This window comes from Trachemys scripta, chromosome 15, assembly GCF_013100865.1.
Source record: "Trachemys scripta elegans isolate TJP31775 chromosome 15, CAS_Tse_1.0, whole genome shotgun sequence".
Lineage (NCBI taxonomy): Eukaryota > Metazoa > Chordata > Testudines > Emydidae > Trachemys > Trachemys scripta.
This window is the reverse complement of record NC_048312.1, coordinates 15,889,399-15,911,878: the sequence shown is the minus strand read 5'-3', so window position 1 is coordinate 15,911,878 and position 22,480 is coordinate 15,889,399. Positions and strand designations below refer to the sequence as shown.

The following is a 22,480-nucleotide window of genomic DNA, read 5'->3' as shown; positions in this document are numbered from 1 at the left end:
TAAGGAGACTTTAATAGGCTGCTCTTATTAATGACTTCATCTGAATAGAAAACTATCAAAGTACTGTTCAAGTTCCATACTGGAGCATCTGAGGCTTATGAATCCTGCTAATCCTCAATTCTTCTATTAAAAATGGAATCTGAGATTCCCTCATCTAGTTGCAACTAACTTTTCTGCACAATACTCTTAAGATTAAAAAAAGTGACTATTTGGCACAAAGTGACATTGGTCTCTTCAGGAACGTGGATTTTTTCAACATGGATTTTGTAATGTAATGACCTATTTAAAATGTACTCGAGAGATGCAGAATTTGCCCCAACATTGTAAATGACTTGATGTGGACTATGTGTGTATTCAGTGTTCACTCTTGTGTAGTCATGAGTTAAGCTTTGAATCTGTCCAGAATCAGACTGACCAAACCCACTCTTGGCCCACTCTTCACAGGCAGGATTAGTCATATTTTCCTGAAGTTTCCATTTAATTAATTCCTCATCATTTGCTGTCATCCAAATCGAGCTGCTCCTAGAATATGGGGGATTATAAATCAAGTAATAATGAAATGAAGTCATCTTCAAGTGGGTGTCTCCGGTTTCAGTTGTACTTGTTGCAAGTGTTCGGGGAAATTAGTTCACCTTGTGTTTTCCTTTGGTAAGAATGTAAGTGAAAAGAGAACCTTTATAGTGGTGGATGGTTCTGTAATGGGGGGAAGGGAAGATGAACGGTCTCCTAAAGATAGAATAGGATGTGCTGTGGAGGCTTGATAATTTAAGAGTGGATTGCTCCCTGCCCGCTCCTTTCAAATTAAAGTATTTTGGTGATAAATTCACAATTTAAAATCAGTTCAACTCAAAAAATATTGAACAGAGTACTTAAAATGGAATGACTGAGATCAACAAGGCCTTCATGAGATTTCAGGTTTGAGTCACATTTCATACTGGCAGCCCTGTAAACGCAATCCAAGCTCTGAAAATCAAGCTGGGCTCATCCCTTGTGGCCCACCATCACCAACAATGTACTGCAGGACAACTTATTTCCCAATTGACATGTAAGAAAATAACTTGGTTTGATTTTGCACCCCTCCCCCATCCTTTTTAAAGTGCATGTCTTGGCTCCATTATTTTGTGCTGGAAATGATCATTCCTTGGTTATTTATAGGTGTATAAATACTTTTAAAAATTCTGTCCCTCCTTTCAATTCAAGGGATCCAGTTACGCTTTGCATACTATATGCAGTTTTTAGTGGGCTGCAGCAGCAATTGCAGGAGGTGAGGAAGGCAGTAAATGGTTACACAGACTGGTGCACAAAGGTTGCGGACACGTATAGGTAATTTTGGTAAAGGACACATATGCAAAGTGGGGAGGAGAGGTCTCTTATCCACTCAGAACAGAGAAAAAAATCACTGTGTTTTAACATGGCTAAATGTAAATGTATCCATCTAGGGACAAAGAATGCAGGCCATCCTTGCAGGATGGGGGACTCTATTCTGGGAAGCAGTGACTCTGAAAAAGATTTGGAGGTCGTGATGGATATTCTGCTGAACATGGGCTCCCAGTGCAACGCTGTGGCCAAAAGAGCTATTGTGATCCTGGGATGCATAAATGGGAATTTCAAGTAGGAGCAGAGAGGTTATTTTTGTGATGGGTTGGATCACAGAAAACCTCTTGGGAACTGCCAACTGAGGTGCTAGGACTACCTCTGAGCCTGTCTTCCCTGGCAGCTTGGGACTTATGAATGATACATACATACAAATAGGATGACCACACTCAGTAGATTATAAGCTTTGTAATGACACCTTACAAGAGACCTTTTGCATGAAGCATATTCCAGTTACATTATATTCACACTCATTAGCATATTTTCATAAAATCATATAGAGTGCAACATCACACCCTCCTCCTGAACTTACTGCCAGAGACCTGGACACTGTCCATGGCAGAGGCAGTATACCTAAAATTCCTCTTTGGGCTCCCCTCTGGGGCAGACACTCCTATGTGCCCCGAAAAGGAAAGAGACCCTAATCCAGCTGTGGGCTCACAGCTACCAGCTATGACAGACCCTTCACTGGCAGGGCCGGCTCTGGTTTTTTTGCCGCCCTGCATAAGGCGGGAATCCTTTGTCCCTCTCTGGGTTCCCACCCCAACTTCTAAATGGAAAAGCACCAGGTTAAAGATGGATTCCAGTTCAGGTGACATGATCACATGTCACTGTAAGACTTCAAGCCCTCATTCCTCCCAGCCTGACTCACAGGAAGGCCTGCAAGCAAACAGATCCCTCCACAGTCAATTGTCCTGGTTGACGGGAGCTATCAAGATTCCAAACCACCATTAATGGCCCACACTTTGCATAACTACAATAGACCCATATTTCTCATTTCCGATACAAGAATGATACATACATACAAATAGGATGACCACACTCAGTAGATAATAAGCTTTGTAATGAAACCTTACAAGAGACCTTTTGCGTGAAGTATATTCCAGTTACATTATATTCACATTCATTAGCATATTTTCATAAAATCACAGAGTGCGTCACAATTTTACCTCTGTATTTGGCTCTGATTCGACCGTTACTGGAATACTGTGTCCATTTCTGGTACCCGCAATACAAGAAAGATGTTGATAAATTGAAGAAGGTTCAGAGAAGAGCTACAAAATGATTAAAGGATTAGAAAACATGCCTTTATAGTGATAGATTCAAAGAGCTCAATCTATTTAGCTTACCAAACAGAAGGTTAAGGAGTGACATTATTACAGTCTCTGACTATCTGCATGGGGAAAAATATTTAATATTGGGCTCTTCAATGTAGCAGAGAAAGATACAACCTGATCCAATGGCTGTAAGCAGATGTTAGACAAATTGAGACTGGAAATAAAATTTTTGAGAGAGAGAATAATTAATCACTGGAACAATTTACCAAGGGTTGTGGTAGATTCTCCCTCGCTGACCATTATTAAATCAAGATTGGATGTGTATTTCTAAAAGATCTGCTGTGGGAATTATTTTGGAGACGGTCTATCGTCTTTCTTATAAAAGAGGTCAGATAGATCATTGCAATGGTCTTTCCTGGCCTTGGAATCTATGAATAAGCCTCTAAAGTCTCAGGCCTCCGTTATTTTGGGTGTGGGTCTCTACGATGAGTTGACCTGTTGGGATTTGGACCTGTGTTTCCACTGAGCTGAGAGTCCCAAACTCAGTGCTCAAACCACTCCCTAGCTTGAAGTTCATAATAAACTAATTAACACGTAGTATCTGTACACCAGAGTCTCCTCCCATCGACGTTAATGGCACAGAGATCTGGGCCATAAGTTGCACCTGTTTAATTTATTTTATCATGTCAGGCATCTGATGGGAAAATCCAGCCCCTTCCATAATGGCTGCATAAGGTTGCCCGGCAGTAGAGTGGTGTGATTCTGCTGTGCAAAGGGTGGCAGAACTTTGCCAGAAGGGACCAGGCAGGTGGTGCAGACCCTTCTATGAGACCCCTGCTCTGTGCTAGTTCCCTGTGCAGAGGGTGAAGCCAGAGGAGCTACTGCTACAGAACCCTTCTTCCCTGCAGGGAGAAGTGTGCCTAAGGGCCTGTGTAAGTTATTTCAGTCACTAGGTTAGAATAGCCTCCATGGAGGAGTTTGTAGCTCCTCCCTGCTCATCGTCCAACCACACCTGAACTGGCTGCTCAGACCAGTGCTGGGTGGAGAGGATTTGCCCCGTTAGGCACAAGGAATAAGTTGGGGGCAGGGGAAGAGAAGAGAGTGGACTCAAGTTAAAAATAGCTATTACGATTGAGCCAACAACTCCATTTGAGCTAAACTCTTGAGCAAAAGTATGGAGACTACATAAGTCAAAGACCAGCTCTTTCCAGAAAAGAACAATCCAAAAGGGACTCTAGCTGCTGTGCTCTAGCACTTGCTGCTCTCAAGTGAGCAGAGGTGGATCTTGGCATTGGATGGCATTTTAGATGCTTGCTTTTTCTCTTCAGGCTCCTCCATCCCTAGGGGGTGGAGGGATTAGATGAACTGCACTTCCTGCACACAGCACCATAGCTACACGCTTAAAGAGCCTTTCACTGTCCCAGACTTTTGGCACAATATCTTCATCTGTGTTGTACAATCAAGTCTCAGTTCAAAACTTGTCGTGAAGGCCTTTCCATGGGTGATGTGTGGGCTTGCTTCAGTCTTCTCTAAAAAGGTTTTGTTCAGAATGTGCTGCTGCTCAGCATGTCACAGCCCTTGCATGTTTAAAAAATGTCAAGTATTCAACTCCGCTTCATTTCAATATCTCACAAATATCTTTTTGTTCGGTCCTCTTCAGAAGCCGTCATTATGCATTGTAGCGCAAATTGCGGGCAAACTGTATCTTCAGTTCATTCTCCTTAAGCACTCCCCTATTAAGCTGGTTTCTCTTTTGTGTACATACATGTGGTCCAGGATTGCCCAAGTCAGAGGGCAATATGATCTCATGCTTACCCAACCATCTGGACCTAATCCTGTGGACAAGATGTTTGAAGTACAGAGGAAACTTTTTCGAGGGAGTGGAACTGAGTACTGAGTGGAACCGTAAGTCGGAAAATCATTGTCCCATTACACACCAGGTTGCTAAGAGAATTATTACTATTAGGAAACACCTTTTATTTATACTGATTACTTTTAAATATAAAAAGTCCTACACAGAGGCAGAGGAAGTCGGCACACTGTTGACACTCTGTGGAAAGGGTGGTGAGCAGGATGGCTTCCTGCTGCCTTACTGACAGGAAAAACATAATGGAAAGAAGTGTCAGCACTCGGGACTTTTCGCTGTCTATTTGTTTTTGTGACTAGTAACCTTGTGAGTGTGTCTGGCAAGCAATATTGGCTTAATCACACAACCAAGCCCAATGTCACTCTTCCTTGTCACTGCAGCATGCTGCATAGCTGCATCTCTATAGACAGATGATGTATAGTTAAATAGAAAATCTTCCAAAAGTATTCCTTGTGGTTGGTACATTTACACCAGTGAGAAGCTGTACAGGTGGATGGAGAACACAGTGGGACAATGTGTATATTGCCTTAATAGTAAGGAGTGTCATGGCATATTGGTTCCCAAACTCACTCACCTCCACTCTAGTCAGCTTTTGCTGTCAAGGTATCAGTATACCGTGCATGGCTATCTGGGAAGGGACACTTGTGGCTGTAATCCCCAACCGGGTTCTGGAGATCTGGCAACTCCACTTCCCCCTGTGGAGTGCCAGCTGGCTTTAAATCAGGATTTCAGGAGGTACTGATTGTCCAGTGCTATATTCTGAACAGGGCCGCCCAGAGGATTCAGGGGGGCCTGGGGCAAAGCAATTTCGGGGGCTCCTTCCATAAAAAAAAGTTGCAATACTATAGAATACTATATTCTCCTGGGGGCTCCTGTGGGACCTGGGGCCTGGAGCAAATTGCCCCACTTGCCCCGCCCGCTCTAGGCGGCCCTGATTCTGAAGGGCAGTTTGGGACTTTCTCAGTCACTTTCACTCTGGTAGAAACCATCTCACCAGAGACACTGCTGAAAGGGCAGCTGGCCTTCTCTGAGATGACTTGAAGTGGCTTTTTAAAAATGAAAATGGATAGGAGAAAGTAATCACAATAATAGAGAAGGCATTAATAAACTTTCCCTACTGTTTCTTACTTTTGGACTAGTAACTATTTTTCATGTTAAATGCCATTGCTCTTTTTTTTTTAAGGGGGGGAGGTATTGAGCAATATATCCTAACAGCAGTAAGCCATCCTAGCATGTGCATTGGTGAGCCTTAGATGAGTGCAGGCAATGAACCTGTAGCATCAACCAGTACCTTACTAATTCTAACTCTACTAATATGCTTGAATCAAGGATCTAAGAAACTAAGGTCAGTGCTCTCATGTGAATATATTTTAGTTTCTAAATGTACCATGTCTATAGCGCCCCCTATAGCTGGAGATTTGGGGAGAGGCCGAGAAATAATGTGTAAATGTGCTGCTAGGTAGGGTTCTGGTTTTACAACCCAGGCACAGTGAAAATGCCAGGTTAACACAGCATTAATGGTCCTGTGGCATCCAAACGTGATGAGCTCAGCGGCCATTGCATATATGGTAATGTACACCATGTATGGAAAGAAGGTAAAAAAAAATTTTTTTTGAATAAGATGTGCTACCCCGTGCAAACCAGGTAACAGGCAGTAGATTTCAATGCCTTGGTGCGATGACTGCCAATCTTAGGGAGAAGAATCTAGTACTGTAATTTGTGTACAGAGCAGAACTAATAATGGGGTCTGCACTGCAGCTGGGGGTATGGTTCCCAGCACAGGTAGATGGACACACACTAGCTCCCCTTGAGCTAGAATGCTAGAAAGGGCAGTGTAGCTGTGGTAGCGTGGCTGACTGCTGGGCTAGCTGTCTTGAGTACATACCCCGGGGATGCGGGAGGGTTTGTACTCAAGCAGCTAGCCCAAGCAAACTGCCTCCCCTGTTACCTTGGCTACACTGCTCTTTTTAGTGTTAGCTTGAGCAGCGCTAACATGGCTGTCTACCCACCCTGCAAAGCACGCTCACAGCTGCAGTGTAGATGTACCCTAAGAGATAATGACAAGTGGCTATTTCTCTTGCACAATTGGCAGAGAGATGCTCTTGAGTATCCAGCTTCCTCTGGAGAAAACTCTGGTGGACTAAATTTGCTGCCTTACTAACAAAGCTGCTAATTTCTAGTCAGAAACAGGAAACAGATTTTTGTTTTTTATTATTATTTTAAACATTCCGTAGCAAAAATAGCCAGGCGTGCTGTATGTACTGTTACCAGAGATATATTGTATTAGCAATACATTCAGCACAAGTGGAGAGATGGCACTATAGATAAGTGGGGTCCAAACTGGATCTGGCAGTACATTAAAACTTACATATTTTTGTGTATGCATTAATTGGATTTTAAAATTGCAACCTATTTTACATCAAGCCAATCAGGAGCGCCACCAGCTTTTTTGCCGCACTAGGCGGCGGAAGGTCCCGCCCCCGACATGCCGCCCCTGACAGAGGCGGCGGAAGGTCCCGCCCCCGAAATGCCGACGATGACCAGGGCAGCCGAAGATCTGGCCGCCGCAGTCGCCGCCCCCCAAATGTTAGTGCCCTAGGCAACCGCCTAAGTCACCTAATGGGTTGCGCCGGCCCTGAAGCCAATGCATCTAACATCTTTGTCCCAACTTGTACATAGCAGTTAGAAATCTCAAGGTTCAGCTCTTCTCCTTGGCTTCTAAGTAAGCAATGTGCGTTGCTAATAAGACACTTGTGCGCTTCAGGTGGTTCATTGTGTTTAGAGCAAAATCCACCCTCCTCACTCTGAGTCTCTGTTTCAGCACCATTTCCCAATCTGTGGCAACTACTTCAGCTTATGGACTGTGGACCATTGGGAAGATGGAGGGATCTAAATTCAAGATGCCATGTAGATTGGCCCTGAATCATCCCACGCTAATCTAATTGGGAAATTTTTACAATAAAAAGATTTATTCCCACAGAAAACAGATCCAGAATAATTTTGAGAAAACAGCTTTCTCATTTGTGCTTAAAACTAACAAAGACTGAGCTAATCAAATACAGATAATGAATCTAATAAAGCAGATGGTGTCTTTCTCTTCTTGTTTTTCTGTAGTTGTAGTAATGACCACATCTTGCTAGACTTGTGATTTACATTAAAATTACTCAGTGAGACTTTTGACTGTGTTTGAGGTTCTCAAATCCAGGAGGCCGAGGAAGAATGCACAAAGGAAGAATCAGTGCTAAGCTAGGTGTAGGCTGTATTTGGTGTTAATTCATAGATTCATGGTGCTGAACCTATTGGTCTAGAAGGCTGAATAAACATGGTATTCATGGAAGGGAACGTGGTAAGGGGTCTGACAGTTCTGTAAGCTGCAATAGCGATGCGGAAAATGGAGGGGTGTTTGCGTGGTTTGGAGGAGGAGGTAAATTAGGATGCTTAAGTATATAAGTTGTAAAAGAGATGGTCTGGAACCAAGCACCAGTCCCTCAACTTTGGGGGTAGTTCAGATTGATATCAGAACCTCACAGATTGGACCTATTTCTAATACAGAATGAATAAAATGGTCCACGGAGGATACTTCTCTATTTGAATATTGTGAATTTTTAATTAACAAGACACAGCAAACACTGTGGTGTTGTAACATGCTTACAAGACACCTAGCTAGATGCAGGAAATTTGGGTGTTTATAATGCGCACAGTGGGGGAAACCAGGGCATTTTCAGAGGAGCCTTGATTATTTAAGTATCAGAGGGGTAGCCATGTTAGTCTGAATCTGTAAAAAGCAACAGAGGGTCCTGTGGCACCTTTAAGACTAACAGAAGTATTGGAGCATAAGCTTTCATGGGTGAATGCCCACTTCATCAGATGCATCAGACGCAACAGGCCCCACCTGTTCCTGTAGAGGTGAGCCTGCGTCTGATGAAGTGGGCATTCACCCACGAAAGCTTATGCTCCAATACTTCTGTTAGTCTTAAAGGTGCCACAGGACCCTCTGTTGCTTGATTATTTAAAGTATCCTTCTCATACACTGTCACAGGGTTCACTCAACACTAGTGGGGCCTCGTGCTGGGAATTCACTCTGTCAGGCATTCCAGAGGTGTCTTCCCCCATGCCCTGTGTCCGTCCTCACTCCAGAGACTGCAGTTTCCTCTCGGTGGCTTGGGCCTCCGGCCAGGTCACTAAGGTACTACCCTTCTGGGGAATTCAAAGTTCTTCCAAACCCACTGTCTGGCATCTCCAACACACTTGCTGCTTTCCCGTGGCTGGTAGGAAAACCCAGTCCCTCCCTCTACACCGAGTTCCAGTTCAGGGACCCTATAACAAGCAGCCACGGTCTCTGCATGGTCCTACCCCTTGCTGCTGTTTCCCTTGGCTTCTTTCTACTTATTTATCTGACTTCCCATCTCCCTCCACTCAGGGAGAGGCTGCAGCCTACTTCCTTGCCTGCAACCTCACACACCCATCTGTAGCCAGCTTCCTGGCTTTGAAGGCCCCACCTGTTCCTGTAGAGGTGAGCCTGCTTGCAATTACTTAGTCCCCTGCTTCCTGGCTCTTCTTCCAGGTGCAGCTTGGGGAGTTAATTGGCCATCTTAATTCCTTCCAATCCTTTGTGGGATGGACACCCCACCACATACACACGCAGGCCTTGTCTCCACACAGCTGTTTAAATTAAAGTTGTAATGTTAAACCCATTTAGAGCTTTCCTAAACAAATGAAAGATTGTGTGTAGGCCTGAACTTAGTTAAATTGGAACAACTTCCTTGTGTGGAAATTCTAAATCTATTTTAGTTTAAGGAACCTCTTATATTGGCTTAAGTCTGTTTTTTACTGATTTAACCTCAATCGATATAGGGTACTCTTAATCCAGAATATGGGCACACACACAGAGGGTTGCTCCAATTTAACAATTAATTTCTAAACTGACTTAGTCTAATTATTGCACGTACTGTTTAGACTAGAGCTCAAACATGCTTTCCACGCCTTTAAATCCTCCCATGAATGACAATTGTGTCGGTGCGCTGGGTGACCCTTGGAGAGGTAAAATAAAAAGTCTCCAAAAAAAGAGTTCTGGGATGACCTAATGATCCTACTATTGTGATAAAGTGATTCTTCTAATTCTCATCAAACCAGTGACACCCCTTTCCATCATGGGGCTACATTGCATTCATGTACTTTTCAGCAAAGTCTTGTGTGGAGGGAATTCGTTATTTGAAATAGTTCCAAAAGTTTATGTAAAAATAATACCAGAATATTAAGTCTGATCATGGATAGGAAACATATTTTTGCTCCTATGGTTCCTAAGTCATTAGAAGGTAGAACAAATCTGGTAGGACTCAAATAAGAGGGGGAAGGGGATTGTTGGCACCAAAGAAGTGTCCAGGCTGCTGGGCCCAATGAGTCTTACCGATCTGATGCTGATATTTAAGCATATGTAATAAGGTGTAAGCTTTTAAAAAATAGTTTGTCCTTCCTGTTCACTTGTACATTTGCGGTCCTTGACTCTTCCTAGTTACATAAAAGGAAACAGTATTAAGTTAAGCTTCTTCCAGGCTAGATCTGAGTTGCCTTTGATATCTGGCAGGGTTTTGTGCTTAAGAGGATTAATAATTTTTTCCCCTCTGCCTAGTTTTACTGAAACTAAAGATTTTCCAAGCGTATAAACACAACTGTGTATAGGAGAGAACATGTTCCTGTATTTGCTTTCCCGTTTTTTTAAGGACAGAAGCAACCATACTGAAATGTGCTTCCTTTCTAGCTACTAATGGTTTTTTCCTTCCTTCCTTATTACAAGAAGCTTAACATTCTCCCTTCCCATTGGATGTAAAACATTTCAGCCTGGACTATTTTTCCTGTTAAGGTGTTGAGTCACTGGCCGTAAAAGGGAACCTGGATTCAGCAATGTGACAGCTAGATGTTGGGTGGGTGCAGGGTCTTTGTTAATCTGGGGCCTCAGATGACATATCTTTTTAAAATAAGGTTAATGGGGCAATGCTGTTCATCTATGTACAGGGCTGCTCCACATTTTCTTTCTAGCTTTATTTCTGGATGTTTTTCTTACATTGTGTCTGGATAAAGTCCAGGAGGTTATACACCCAATATCTGCAGGAAAAACAGTTCCTGTTAATCAGCAATAGTGTTCCATTTTATGCCAGCTCAGGTGGGAACTGCCATTTCAGTGGAGTGCTCTGCGCTCCTGAAGGGTTGGAGACACCTCCCCCTGCCCCCCAGGCCTAAGGTTGCATCTTATCTGAAAATTGAATTGCATAAACTCACAAGCCCATGTAAAAGGTCACTCATCTGCCCCGAGACAGATTGCTGAGGCTATGTCTACACTATGTGTACTACAGCAGCATAACTACGGAACCACAGCTGTAGTGTAGATACTTCCTACAGCAACAGAGGGTTTTTTTCCCCCATCACTGTTGGAACTTCACCTTCCCGAACAACAGTAGCAAGGTCAACAGGGGCTAGATCCGCATCGCCACAGCACTCAGGGGTGGAATTTTTCACACCTGTGAGCCCCATAGCTTTGTTGACCACACTTTTAAGTGTAGACTAGGTCTAACACTTAATATTTGATGCCATAGCAAAACACCTAACTGTCAGGCAGTTAGGGATACCACTTGAATTTGGTCAGGCAGATGGTGTCAGTCTATATTGTCTAAGGTTAACCAATGTGAATAAGGTCAGTAAGCAACGCTGCTGGAACCTGCTTTTGTGTTCTTGTTGGACTGTTGTCTTATAATTTACTGGCTTCTTTTCTAGATCCTGGGAGACTGCCTGGGAGTTTTGGTACTGTTACTGTGTTGCTTTCAGATGAGTCATGAATTACAAAAACAATCTATTAACTGTTAAAAGGGATGTAAAGATGAGTTACTAATAGTTCTCTTGCCAACTGATTTTGTATAAAGAGGTCTAGTCGTAATGAATCTACACTATCAGTCTGATCCTGCTTCCATTGAGTTCATTGGGAACAGGTTTAAGCCCTCTTTCTAAAACATAGTGTAAAGGGCTAGTGGGTGTTATCCTTATATCAGGAGTTTGCTTCTGGTGGACTCTGGCTGGCCATGTGACAATTAAAGATTGTTTTTTCCTCTGATTAAACGAACTCCAGTCTCTTGGCTGATTCTTAGGGCAAGTCTACACTAGAGTCTGCACTGATGCAGCTGCGCCGTTGTAGCGCGTCTGGTAAAGACGTGCTATGCCAACAGGAGAGCGTCTCCTGCGGACATAGCGCCGGATGGACAGTGCTTAAGTTGATGTAACTTATGTTGCTCGGGGTGTGTGTGTGTCTTTTTCACACCCCTGACCCACGTAAGTTGCATCGACTTAAGCAGTAGTGTAGACCACCCCTCAGTAAAACAAATTCACATCCACAGCAGGGTTGGAGCTAGTGTTAGCAAAACAGCTGCTGATAGGCACCGTATTACTTGTTTGTCACTTGGAGTGCTTGGGAATCTTGCTAAATACGACACCAAAGTCTGTTCTGGAAGGAATGAAAAGCTCTGAACAAAACTGGAGGCAAGTACCTGCTCCCCAGCTTATCATGCTCAATGTGTTAGCGACTACCCAGTCTGTAGTCCAGCCGTCCCATCCCCTGTGAGCCCTGGGTGCTACGTAGATTAGTCTGTAGCATTTAGCAAGGGTTATATCCTTTCCTGTGGTATGATCCATAGGAGGGGACTCTTTACTGATGATTCCCTCAATAAGTTGCTCTTGCATCATCCAATGTGAGGGAGCAGGGTTTGTCCCTATATTTTGGGGACCCTTGGGAGTCCAGAGATATCTACGTAGCTTTCCCCATACCCCTGCCATCTCTTGTCCCTGGCAGCGCCCTAGCAGCCTGGCTCTATGCGCTGCTGGCTGTGGATTCCACTGATGGGGGGGAAAAGGTTAAGCAAAAAAGGCAACTTGAGGCTGAACAGACTCCTTCGAAGAAATTCAGTGAGGACAGTACACATCCCTATCAACGCACTGCAGTGTTAAGAAAACACCCTTCTGTGCAGAGGGGAGGGAGATTAATGAATGGTGGGACCTCTACATGTGCAGATCTCTATGAAGCAATGCTCTCAGACCATGTGAGATTGATCGGTGTTGTGTATTACAATGTGCTGGTTCATGATTATAAAAGGGCAGTGGGGTCGATAGAGTCCAGGGGTAGTCTCCAGCCCACAAAGGGAATGACTCAGATGTGTCTGTACCCCATCTACCTGCCTAGGATAGGTCAGAGTGCACAGGTAGGTTTGGTGTTAAACTCTTAACTGAGAATTTCCTGAGACAAGGTGGGTGAGGTATTATCTTTTTATTGGACCAACTTCTGTTGGTGAGAGAGACAAGCTTTCGAGCCACACAGAGCTCTTCAGGTCTGGGAAAGGTGCTCCGAATGTCACAGCTAAATGCAAGATTGAACAGATTGTTTAGCATAAATAGTTAGCCTGTATTCTAAGAGACCATTCACTCTACCTTGAATGGGATTAGCAGATCTGAGTCATGCAGATTCCAATGCTGAGACCATGTTTTATTTATCCTTTGGTTATTACAAGGAAGGGTCTAGTGCGGAGTCCTGGCAGGATCTCTAAGAGGAGCTTTGTGCCAGTACAACTAAAATATGGCAGTTGGGCAAAATTATCATTGTCTCAAACAGCTTTTTTTTAGTTTTAAACATTTTCCCCCTAAAACTTTCTCTTGGGATTGACTCAACTTTCTCCAGAGAAATAACTTTGGACTGATACCCAGAATGATATTAGAAATCATAGGCTCTAGAAGTTGAGTGAAAGCATGTTTTCAACCTTAAATATAGGCTCACTAAAGATAAAGTATATGTACTGGTCTAGGCTTATATCTGATAGCTGCAGGGAATAAAACTAGGGTTTGTGCAGCAAAAAAACGTTGATGAAAATTGATGAGAGTTTAAACATGGGAGGAGAATCAGGAAGCTGGTTACAGTTCCTGCACTAACCGCAACCCCATCCTTCCATTCTGTATCAGAGTTAGTAATAGACTAATTAGACAGATTAAAATAAGTATTTTTAAAAAATCAACCCTTTACTCATTCCTAGAACCAAATCAAAAATTCTTTTAAGGAAATTGATCCATCTCTCTAATTGGTAAGGTTTGTACCTGTTGATGCAATGGCTTTTATCTTCTCCAGTAGTGGCATCCTATAATACAGGCCATGCGTGCAGAACCCCAAATCTCAAGGGTTCCCACGCATTCTGTACTTACTAGGCTACGCTCCAGGGAATCCACTGGGCAGACTACACTTAAAACCCACAGCACCCGTACCGGGTTGGTGGGGGAGAGAATATGCCTCTCTCTGCTAAAATACTCTTTCAGGAATGGGGGTTTAGTCCCTTGAAAACCACTGCTACCAAGACAGTCTCCATCACCTCCAAGTTACCAGCTTGAATTTACCTCAGCTCCACAGTCAAGTTTTTACTTATTTAAAACCATTTGGTTCCCTTGTTCTTAATCTCAGCAGAGACCTGCTGGATAGAATGGGCCTAGAGGCCTCATTATGTAGAAGCATCACTTCCCTTACTGCCCCCAAGCAGGGCAGTGGCATGTTGTCAGAGCAATGATGTGAGGCAGTCTCGCTGTTGCTCTCTATTCTACCTGTTTTAAGAATACAGAAATCTTCAATTTCCAAAGCTGTGAATCCAATACCTTTTGAAAGCACAAAGTTAAACAACTACTTCTATGAGGACAGGTGCTATGTAAAATAACTTCAGGAAAGCCATCTTGTTATTAGTAGATATAATAAAATCATATATTGCAAAGTTATGAAATCTCGAACTCTTTAAATAATCACTTAGTATCTTAATTAACAATTCAATTCTGATAGGAATTTTATTTAGGTGTAATTGTAGACAGTTAGCTGGAGTGTGACCGTCTGTAGAACCATCTTAAAGGTTTTCTTGGTTAATATTTTTTTGTTTTACTACTGAAAACAATCTCTTTATTTTGCTGTAGATGACGCATGATTCTTTCCTTAAAGATCTAAAATAGTGGCAGCAGCTTACCAGCAAGAGAGACAGGATAAGTCTTCAGCAATCCATCAACAGTTTCTTGGCAAAACTTTAAAAAAAAAAAGTCTTGGTATAATTTCATTGAATTCTATTTTTATGCCTAGAATGTCTTAGTGATAGAAACTAGATAACAGTATCAATAGAAATAAGACATCCTCTGTTATAGTAGTTTGTAGCTGCAAAAGATAGGATTTATAAAATGAAGTATGCAAATACAACACAGTGAGTAGATACTATTATAAGAAGCGTATGTAAAAATAAACATGAGTCAATCATGCAGTGCACTGGCTTACTTGCAGTGGGTTTGGTGTATGTAGCCCTCTTAGTTCACCAGAATTTATTCTATGTGGTAGGATAACATTGTTTGTGGCTTGTGTGCATTGTTACTGAATTTGACATTCTGTGTGAAAGAGGAGCCCCACACTGCAGCAAAACATTGGTTCTGTAGTTATACTTCAAACTAGCTGGTCCTCTGTGGCCAGTAGTCCCATGGTGGCATTCTCTATAACTCTTTTGGGTAACATATCATAATGGGAATTCATTACTAAGGTAACTTTGAGATCAATCCCAGACAATTAGGTCCATTGTAAAGACTGAAAGGGCTCAGTTTGGAAAAATTTCTTTAGTCAAGTACAAACAAAAGTCCACATCCCAGGGAGTGTGGGTCAAAGGATATTTTCTCAGGAGTGCAATTCCTGTTCGGTGAAAGTTCTCTTGAATAAGTGCAAACGACTTAGGAAGAGCAGACTGCATATTGTAAAAACTTGGTACAACAAACAGACAATGTCATATTATATTGCCAACGGGGAGAACCTCAGGAGTGGACTCCAGATAGGGTGACCAGACAGCAAGTGTGAAAAATCAGGACGGGGGTGGGGGGTAATAGGATCCTATATAAGAAAAAGACCCAAAAATCGGGACTGTCCCTATAAAATCGGGACATCTGGTCACCCTAACTCCAGACCTTAGACCTCACTCCAGTGGAAACACAACTCTGCTGGACGAACTTGCTTAGTATAGAATGTGTGGCTTGTGTGGAAAGGACTAATGAGCAATTCGTTCCGCATGAAATCCTCCAATCTATAGAGCTAATGTTTTTTAAGAAAAACAACCTAACCCCAGACATCATCATTAGACTCGTTCCCTCTTGTGTACCGGGTAGTCAGGCCTAACCCTAAATCTAGTCATCTAGAAAGCAAGATTGTTCGCTCTGCCATGGTTACCTTAACAGCAGCAGCAACCAGCACCCATTGCTCAACATGGGCCACTTTATATCAACATTTAGTGTCTGGGCTGCAGATTTATCTTCTACCTGCCTTCCCCGCTGACTTTAAGATCCATCAATGGATTTATAGGGGCATCAGCACCCTAGAAGCACATTAATTGGGTAAGTATTTATTTTTGCAAATAAACTTAACTTTTATGACATGCCAACTTCAGCCTTGCAACAAAACACTGAAGTGTTCCTCTGTTCTCTTCTAGGTGTAGGAATTCTAGCTCCAGCAGAGGTAAGTTCTCCTGTTTAGGTATATAAAGTTCTACATTAAGTAGTTTTTCCTCTAACCCCAAAATATCTTCCTCAAACTCCTTTCAGTCTATACTTCAAATAGCCCTTAAAGTAACTTCTCTTGTAAACCTTTTTCAGTGGCACGATACAAACTTCTTTATTGCAACATGTTAATGTATTTATTAGAATGCAACAAAGCAACAAGTAGGATTCAGAGCAAGTACAGATTTTTTTTTTACCCAAATATCTTGCAGTGATGCATTTCGCTGTCCAAAATGGTAACATGTGTATCCATCAAGCAGCAATTTCTGCCTTTTTGATCATTCTTGGCCTCCATCACCCAACATAGGTTGGTCTTGACTTTCTCTGAAATTAATGACAGGTTTCAGAGTAGCAGCCGTGTTAGTCTGTATCCGCAAAAAGAACAGGAGTACTTGTGGCACCTTAGAGACTAACAAATGCTCTAATAAATTTGTTAGTCTCTAAGGGGCCACAAGTACTCCTGTTCTTTCTGAAATTAATGTTTGACTTTTACTAACACAGTACTAGGATTATAGCGACCTGTAACTTAAACACATTATTATCTTCTGTGAGCAAAAAAATCTAGGACAATTATAAGATCTTTATTTGCAATTTCTTTCTTTGCAGACAACCAGACGGTCATTTGGAATCACCACCTGACTTACCCTGCTCAGCACGTCCAGCCTCCAATTTCATGTGCCTGATCTCTGAAACCTGGTTCCATTGACATGGCTCTTGGTTCATCGCTGGTCCTGGTTCACTTTGCTCATGGCTTAAACAATTTCCCCTCCTATCTGTAGCTCTACACTAGACTTCTCCGGGTCCTTAACATCTGTCTGAAAGGGAATGGGATGAGAATGGGTCAGACTACCAGCTGGTGTCCTTGTGCTTCTGAATTCTTGGATCTTGTAAACTCTCGTGCTTCTCCAGCATAAGTGACCCTTCAGTTGCTCCCATTTTGACTCCAGAGTAAGAAACTTCTCTCTTGGATGGCAGGGCTTCATGTCCTATTGGCTTCTGGTTCTGGCTCTCGTTAGGTCCTCAACTATCTCTTCATTTCATCTACCTGTATGTATCTTCAGTTGTAACACTATCTACCTTTCCTCCACAGCTATCGCCCCTCTGCCTTACTTAGGGTAACAGCAGTGCTGTTTGGCACTTAATTTTAGGGTTTAGCACAGCTTGTTTGACAAACCACATCTTATCCTTATTTGGCTGTTTATCTGCAGGTTTTTTTCATCAGGCAACACTGATGCTGGCCCTTTTGGGGTCACCAGTAAATAAACAATTTCATGCCTTTTGAGGTGTCTTAAGGCATCATTCTTTTCCAAATAGAATTCCACACCACAGTGGCACAGTCTGCACCAGTTCTGCATGTGGTCAAACTCTCTCCAGCAGCAACGTGTTTGTACAGTACCTAGCACAGTGGGGCCCTGATCTCTTCTGGGGCTACTGGAATACAAATACACAAACAGTACATTAAAAGAACATCCATAAGGTTCCAAAGTGTAGAACTCAAAAGATAGGAAGTGCCAGAATTAAGGTTGCCTGGGCAACTTTAATTGTTGTTGTGCATTATGATAGTCTTTAATTACATGATCACATAGTGTTGTACCCCAGTACCCCCTTGCCTCATTCAGTGCATAGGATGGAAGGTGCTCACTTTGGCCATATCTGCACAAACACTTACCATGCTGCATGCTGTCCATGTAGACCCTGCTGCTGTGCACTAAAAGTTCCTAAGTGTGCATTGACAATAGAGAATTTTTAACTGCACATTGTCCAAACAGTGATCTGAAGACAAAATTTATTAATTCCTCATTGTCTTGTCTGTGGCGCACGTCACTATAGAATCGGAGTGTGTCACAAACATTCATTTATTTTCACACACCCAAATGAGTGAGTATTCTCCCCATTTTACAGATGGAGAACGGAAACAGAGATTAAAGTCAAATGTTCGCTACTTTTGGGTGCCCAGTTTGACACTTTAAGATCTGACTTTTCAGAGTAGTGAGCATTACGTAGCCTGGTATGTGCTCAAAGCACAGCTCCCATTGACTTCTGTTGCAGTGGTGACGAGTTCTGCACCTCTGCAAATCAGACAAGTCCAACAAAGCTAGTAATATATAGCCACTGTTTCAAATTCTGACTCCACCTATCCTAAGAAAATAACACCCTCAGACTTTCTCTTCAATTGTTGTTAAAGAACTTAGCTGCTGGTGAGGTGCTATGATAATACAATTAATGATAATATGGACGATTGTTGTTAGCATCATTGCAGAAAGCATGACTGAGACATTGTCTTAGCCATGCTAGCTACTAGACTGCCTCTTTAGAGGAGCTGAGGGGCTGGGGAAGCCACTGCCGACATGTCTGCAACATTGTCTTTCTAACCTGGAGGGGAATGTTAAGCACGGAAGAAAATGTAGCTCATCTAGACAATTCCCCACAGTTAAATTGGCAGCTGCATCCCAATGGTGTGCAAGTTGTTACACACTTGTCCTGGAAACTAGCAGCAAACTGAAGGATAAATATATACATGAAGGGGGAAAATACAAATGCTGCTTCTTCTCTGTTAAATTGTTCCACATCTGATTAAAGGATCAAAAGCTACGTAGTCTGACAAACTCCACACTTAACTGTTGTTTAACTTGCAAACGAAGACCCAAGATTTATATGTTTGTGTCATGAGTCGTAAATCTAGCTGTTCTCCTGGTCTTCTATTATAGACAAATGGCTTATAGAGGAAATTGTAGTGGTTTGAATAAGTCTAGGTTTCAGAAGTCAGTCCTCTTAGGTCAGACAGGCAAGAAACATCTATAATAAATTTGTTTGAAGAATCTGGCACTAGAGCTTTTACTTAATTCACATTTTCCCCTTTGAAAGTAAAGAATATGTATATATATTAGACACTAAATTCAGACTCCTGCACTTGTGCGATTAAATGGGGTATCAGCTTGCTGTTGCCTTGCAGTGAGGAAACAAATCAATTTCATGTTAATCTAAATCTAATTTTTTTTTCACTCCCCACAATAAAACCCAATGAGATGCATCGTCCCAGTTTTAAGGGGGAAATGGCTGTAAACACCAGGATCCTTTAATCTGTAGAACTACCATATGTATGGAGGCTAGAACTCACTACTTGGTTTGTATTTTGGATATGACTAGAGTCAAATCTTCCCTATAGTGGAAACTTCACAAGTCCTGTCCCTCCTTTTCCAGCCAAAACTGGTGGCTGACACATTTTAGGCCTCTAAGCATGGTTCATGTACATCAATACTTAGCCTGCTGTCTACAGTAAGGCCCTGATCCTGCAATTAGCATCATGTGAGTGCAAGCTGCATTAAGGTTATTGCAGACTTTGGTCCTAAGACAGCCTGAATGCAACAAGGGCATATTGCCCCCAGCTATTGGCCTTAAGAAAGAACTATGCCAAACATTAGGCCCAACAATTTGTGAAGCAAGTTTTTGATCCAGCCATTGAAAGCAGGATTTGGACAATAGACCTCAAATACAGGTTAAAATTGAGTGTGCTTTATGTGATTGTCTTAAGGAGGCAAAATAAATACTCATTGCATTATTTGTTGCAGTACCATTGCTTGTGCCAGATGCTTCTTGTCTAGTCCAAGGAAATAAAATATATAGCCTGGCTACTGATTAGCAAACTACCTTCAGTTTTTCAAGAGTCTTATAATATAAACCGCTCAGGGTGGGACTGTAGTCTTTGTTCAATGCCAACTCACCAAGCCTTTAATATTTTGAGAAAGTGACTTTTGTTTATGGTAGAAAGTCATGAAATGGCACTGGTGAAACCAGGCAAAAAGTTAGAGCCTGTTGCTTTAACTTCAGACAAAATAGTCTCCTATTTTACAGCCTCCTGCATCTGTTTGTGCCAGTTCCCGTAAATACTGAGTGAGTACAGTCACTTTTTCAACTTGCCAAGAAGAGAGTCAGTTTTTGGAGCAGTGTGTCACAAGTTCTATTCTTGATGCTGCATGTAGGCAGTTGGCTGCTGACCAAGGTGTCTATCTGTATAAAGCAGCCACTGATGTAACGAGGTCAGGAGTGACCAAGCATTATAGCTATCAGCTGTTTGGACTCATCTCAGCTCTTAGTGGACAAACAGACATACATAGTTAAAAACTAACCCACAGCAAATTTTACCACTGATCATTGGCCCTCCACTGCGAAAGACCAGTAAGGGCCACAGACTGCATGGACTGTTGAGAGACTAAGCAACCCCTCTGGCCCCTAGAGCTGGTCGTTGGAACGTTGGTGGTGAGTGAATGTGGGGAAGTTGCCTATCCTGCTGATCACTGGCACTTGCTTAGAATTTGGGCCAAAAGCAGTCTTGGGACACCTCCCGAGAGCATGCTAACAATCGGTGTAGTGGGGTGATGCCAAGCCCTGCCATATACGACAATCTGCTGCATTCTAATGACAAACTTCCTTGCTCTTCAGTAGTATCTTTATGAGGCAGTGATACATCCTCCTGGAATGGATGCCCCTTAGAGACATAAACAGTAACTCACTGCACCCTTAAATATGGAGTAATGTATTACTCCACGGGACTTACCGACACACTATTCTGTTGCAATACTTTATACCTTCTCCTTTTCTTTTGTTTTCCTCTTTCCTTTTTCCCATCCTGTACACTCTCTCCATCTGTTATATGCTACATACTGTTAGTGTTTCTCTTCTCAGGCTTCTACTTCATGCATTCATTCTGTTTTTCCCCATGTTTTTATTGATATTCTCATTCCTGCTTTCTTCCTCTTTCTAATCAGTGTCTCATCCTCATCAGTCGTCTCTATTCCCTAGTGTCCATCCATCACCCTCCCTCTGCCCCAAAAAATCCATATCCCTTACGTTCGCCTGTAGGATATTGAAGCATCATTCTTTTCTACCACCAGCCTAGCTGCTTTTCTGGCCCAGTCACTATCTGCTCAACACACAGTGTGCCAACCTTGCTCCTTCACATGCAGAGGAAGGGAGCTGGGGTATGCTGCATTCAGCACATGGGGTAGCCACAACTAGGGAAGAACACCACTTCGTTTTATATTTTTATGCAACTCCATTGACTTCTTTTCTGCCTTAACCACTGCATAGAATCAGGCAAGTCTGGCATCGTCCGTGGCCACTAACTTTCTCTTTAAGAGTATGGGTTTCCTATTCAGGTAGATCTGACACAACTAGAAGAAAGAATTTTTACAGCCTCTGTGGAATCTGTATTCGTTTTTGCATTGCAGTCATTCTTACCACACCACTTGTTAGAACTGTTCAGCATTTATCAGCCACTAGTTATACATCTTCGACTTTCTTCTCTGACAGGCTGCATTACTCTGACACAGTCCTCTTGAATACAACAGGGATCAGTGCAGCAATTTAGCTTAATTGCTTATGGAGGTGACTGCAGGATTGTAATGTCAGAATACTGCTAAATCCTAGGGGATTTCTTGGCATTTTGCTGCCACAATAAGGTCATAGTTGTCATAGTGGCTTAGTACAACCACAAAATGTTCTTACACTTATTTATGTAGCTTGAAAAATGTAATGCAACAATAAAATATTGCATTTATTTATCTGAGGCTTGGCTCTTCTTACACCACTTTTACCCTCTGCTGTATGCTTTAAATAGATACGTTGATATTTTAGATTTGTAATGGGGTTAGGGAAGCTGAGTCATGTGCTGTAGGGTTGGTCACATTTTGGAGGCCTTAAATACCATCCTACTCTGGGCCTGTTCATCAGCTGCCCTCGCTAACCTGGAGTTACTACAGTCAGTTGCGTAAATCCATATTTACGAGGCCTTTCTGTTCCACTCTGGAGCTACTGTTGTATTGTTAATAGATATGTGTGGCAAATGGCCTGAAAACAAGGTACTGCGCATGTGCAAGCAGTCCGCCGCAGAGTTTATTTTATAAATATCAAAAAACGTAGCCAGTCTATGCTATGGAGCATTTGCAAAGTAGTATTGACAGAACCCAGAGCTGCTGGTGAATTACGGAAAACAAGCATTTGACACACAAATAAGCTTGCATTCTTTTGCAGTGTGAAGTTAAAAAATGTTCCTTGCTTGAAACTTCGGGGGATCCACTTTTTGTCCATGCCAGTAACTGGGAGTTTCACATTAATGAAAAGAATATATTTTTCTGCAGGCAAAAAGTTAACCTGGAGCAAGTTTTTATGCCCAGGTTTATGAATTCCCAGGAGTAGGTTTTTCCAATAGGAACACTCTTAACTGTAGCAGCGTGAAAAGCTTTTTTCTTTCCTTAATGTTTTTTTCCCCCTTTTTCAAACCTATAACCCTTGCAACTGTTCCTCTCTAATTTTCTGCAAGAGACCACAGACAACAGCATTTTATAGAAACTAAGTCACTGCAGGAGCAGTAGGGGCGACTTGA

The 22,480-nt window shown here is 42.4% G+C and overlaps 1 protein-coding gene and 1 long non-coding RNA gene across 4 annotated transcripts in view; both read left to right on the top strand.

Annotated features, from left to right (window-relative positions):
• Positions 1 to 22,480, top strand: part of ZDHHC8 (zinc finger DHHC-type palmitoyltransferase 8) — a 237,530-nt gene that overhangs the window by 84,669 nt on the left and 130,381 nt on the right. The window lies entirely within an intron of this gene.
• On the top strand, positions 15,512 to 21,631 carry LOC117888323. Its single transcript, XR_004648306.1, has 3 exons — positions 15,512 to 15,936; positions 16,032 to 16,057; positions 16,705 to 21,631. It is a non-coding gene; the product is annotated as an uncharacterized LOC117888323 (long non-coding RNA).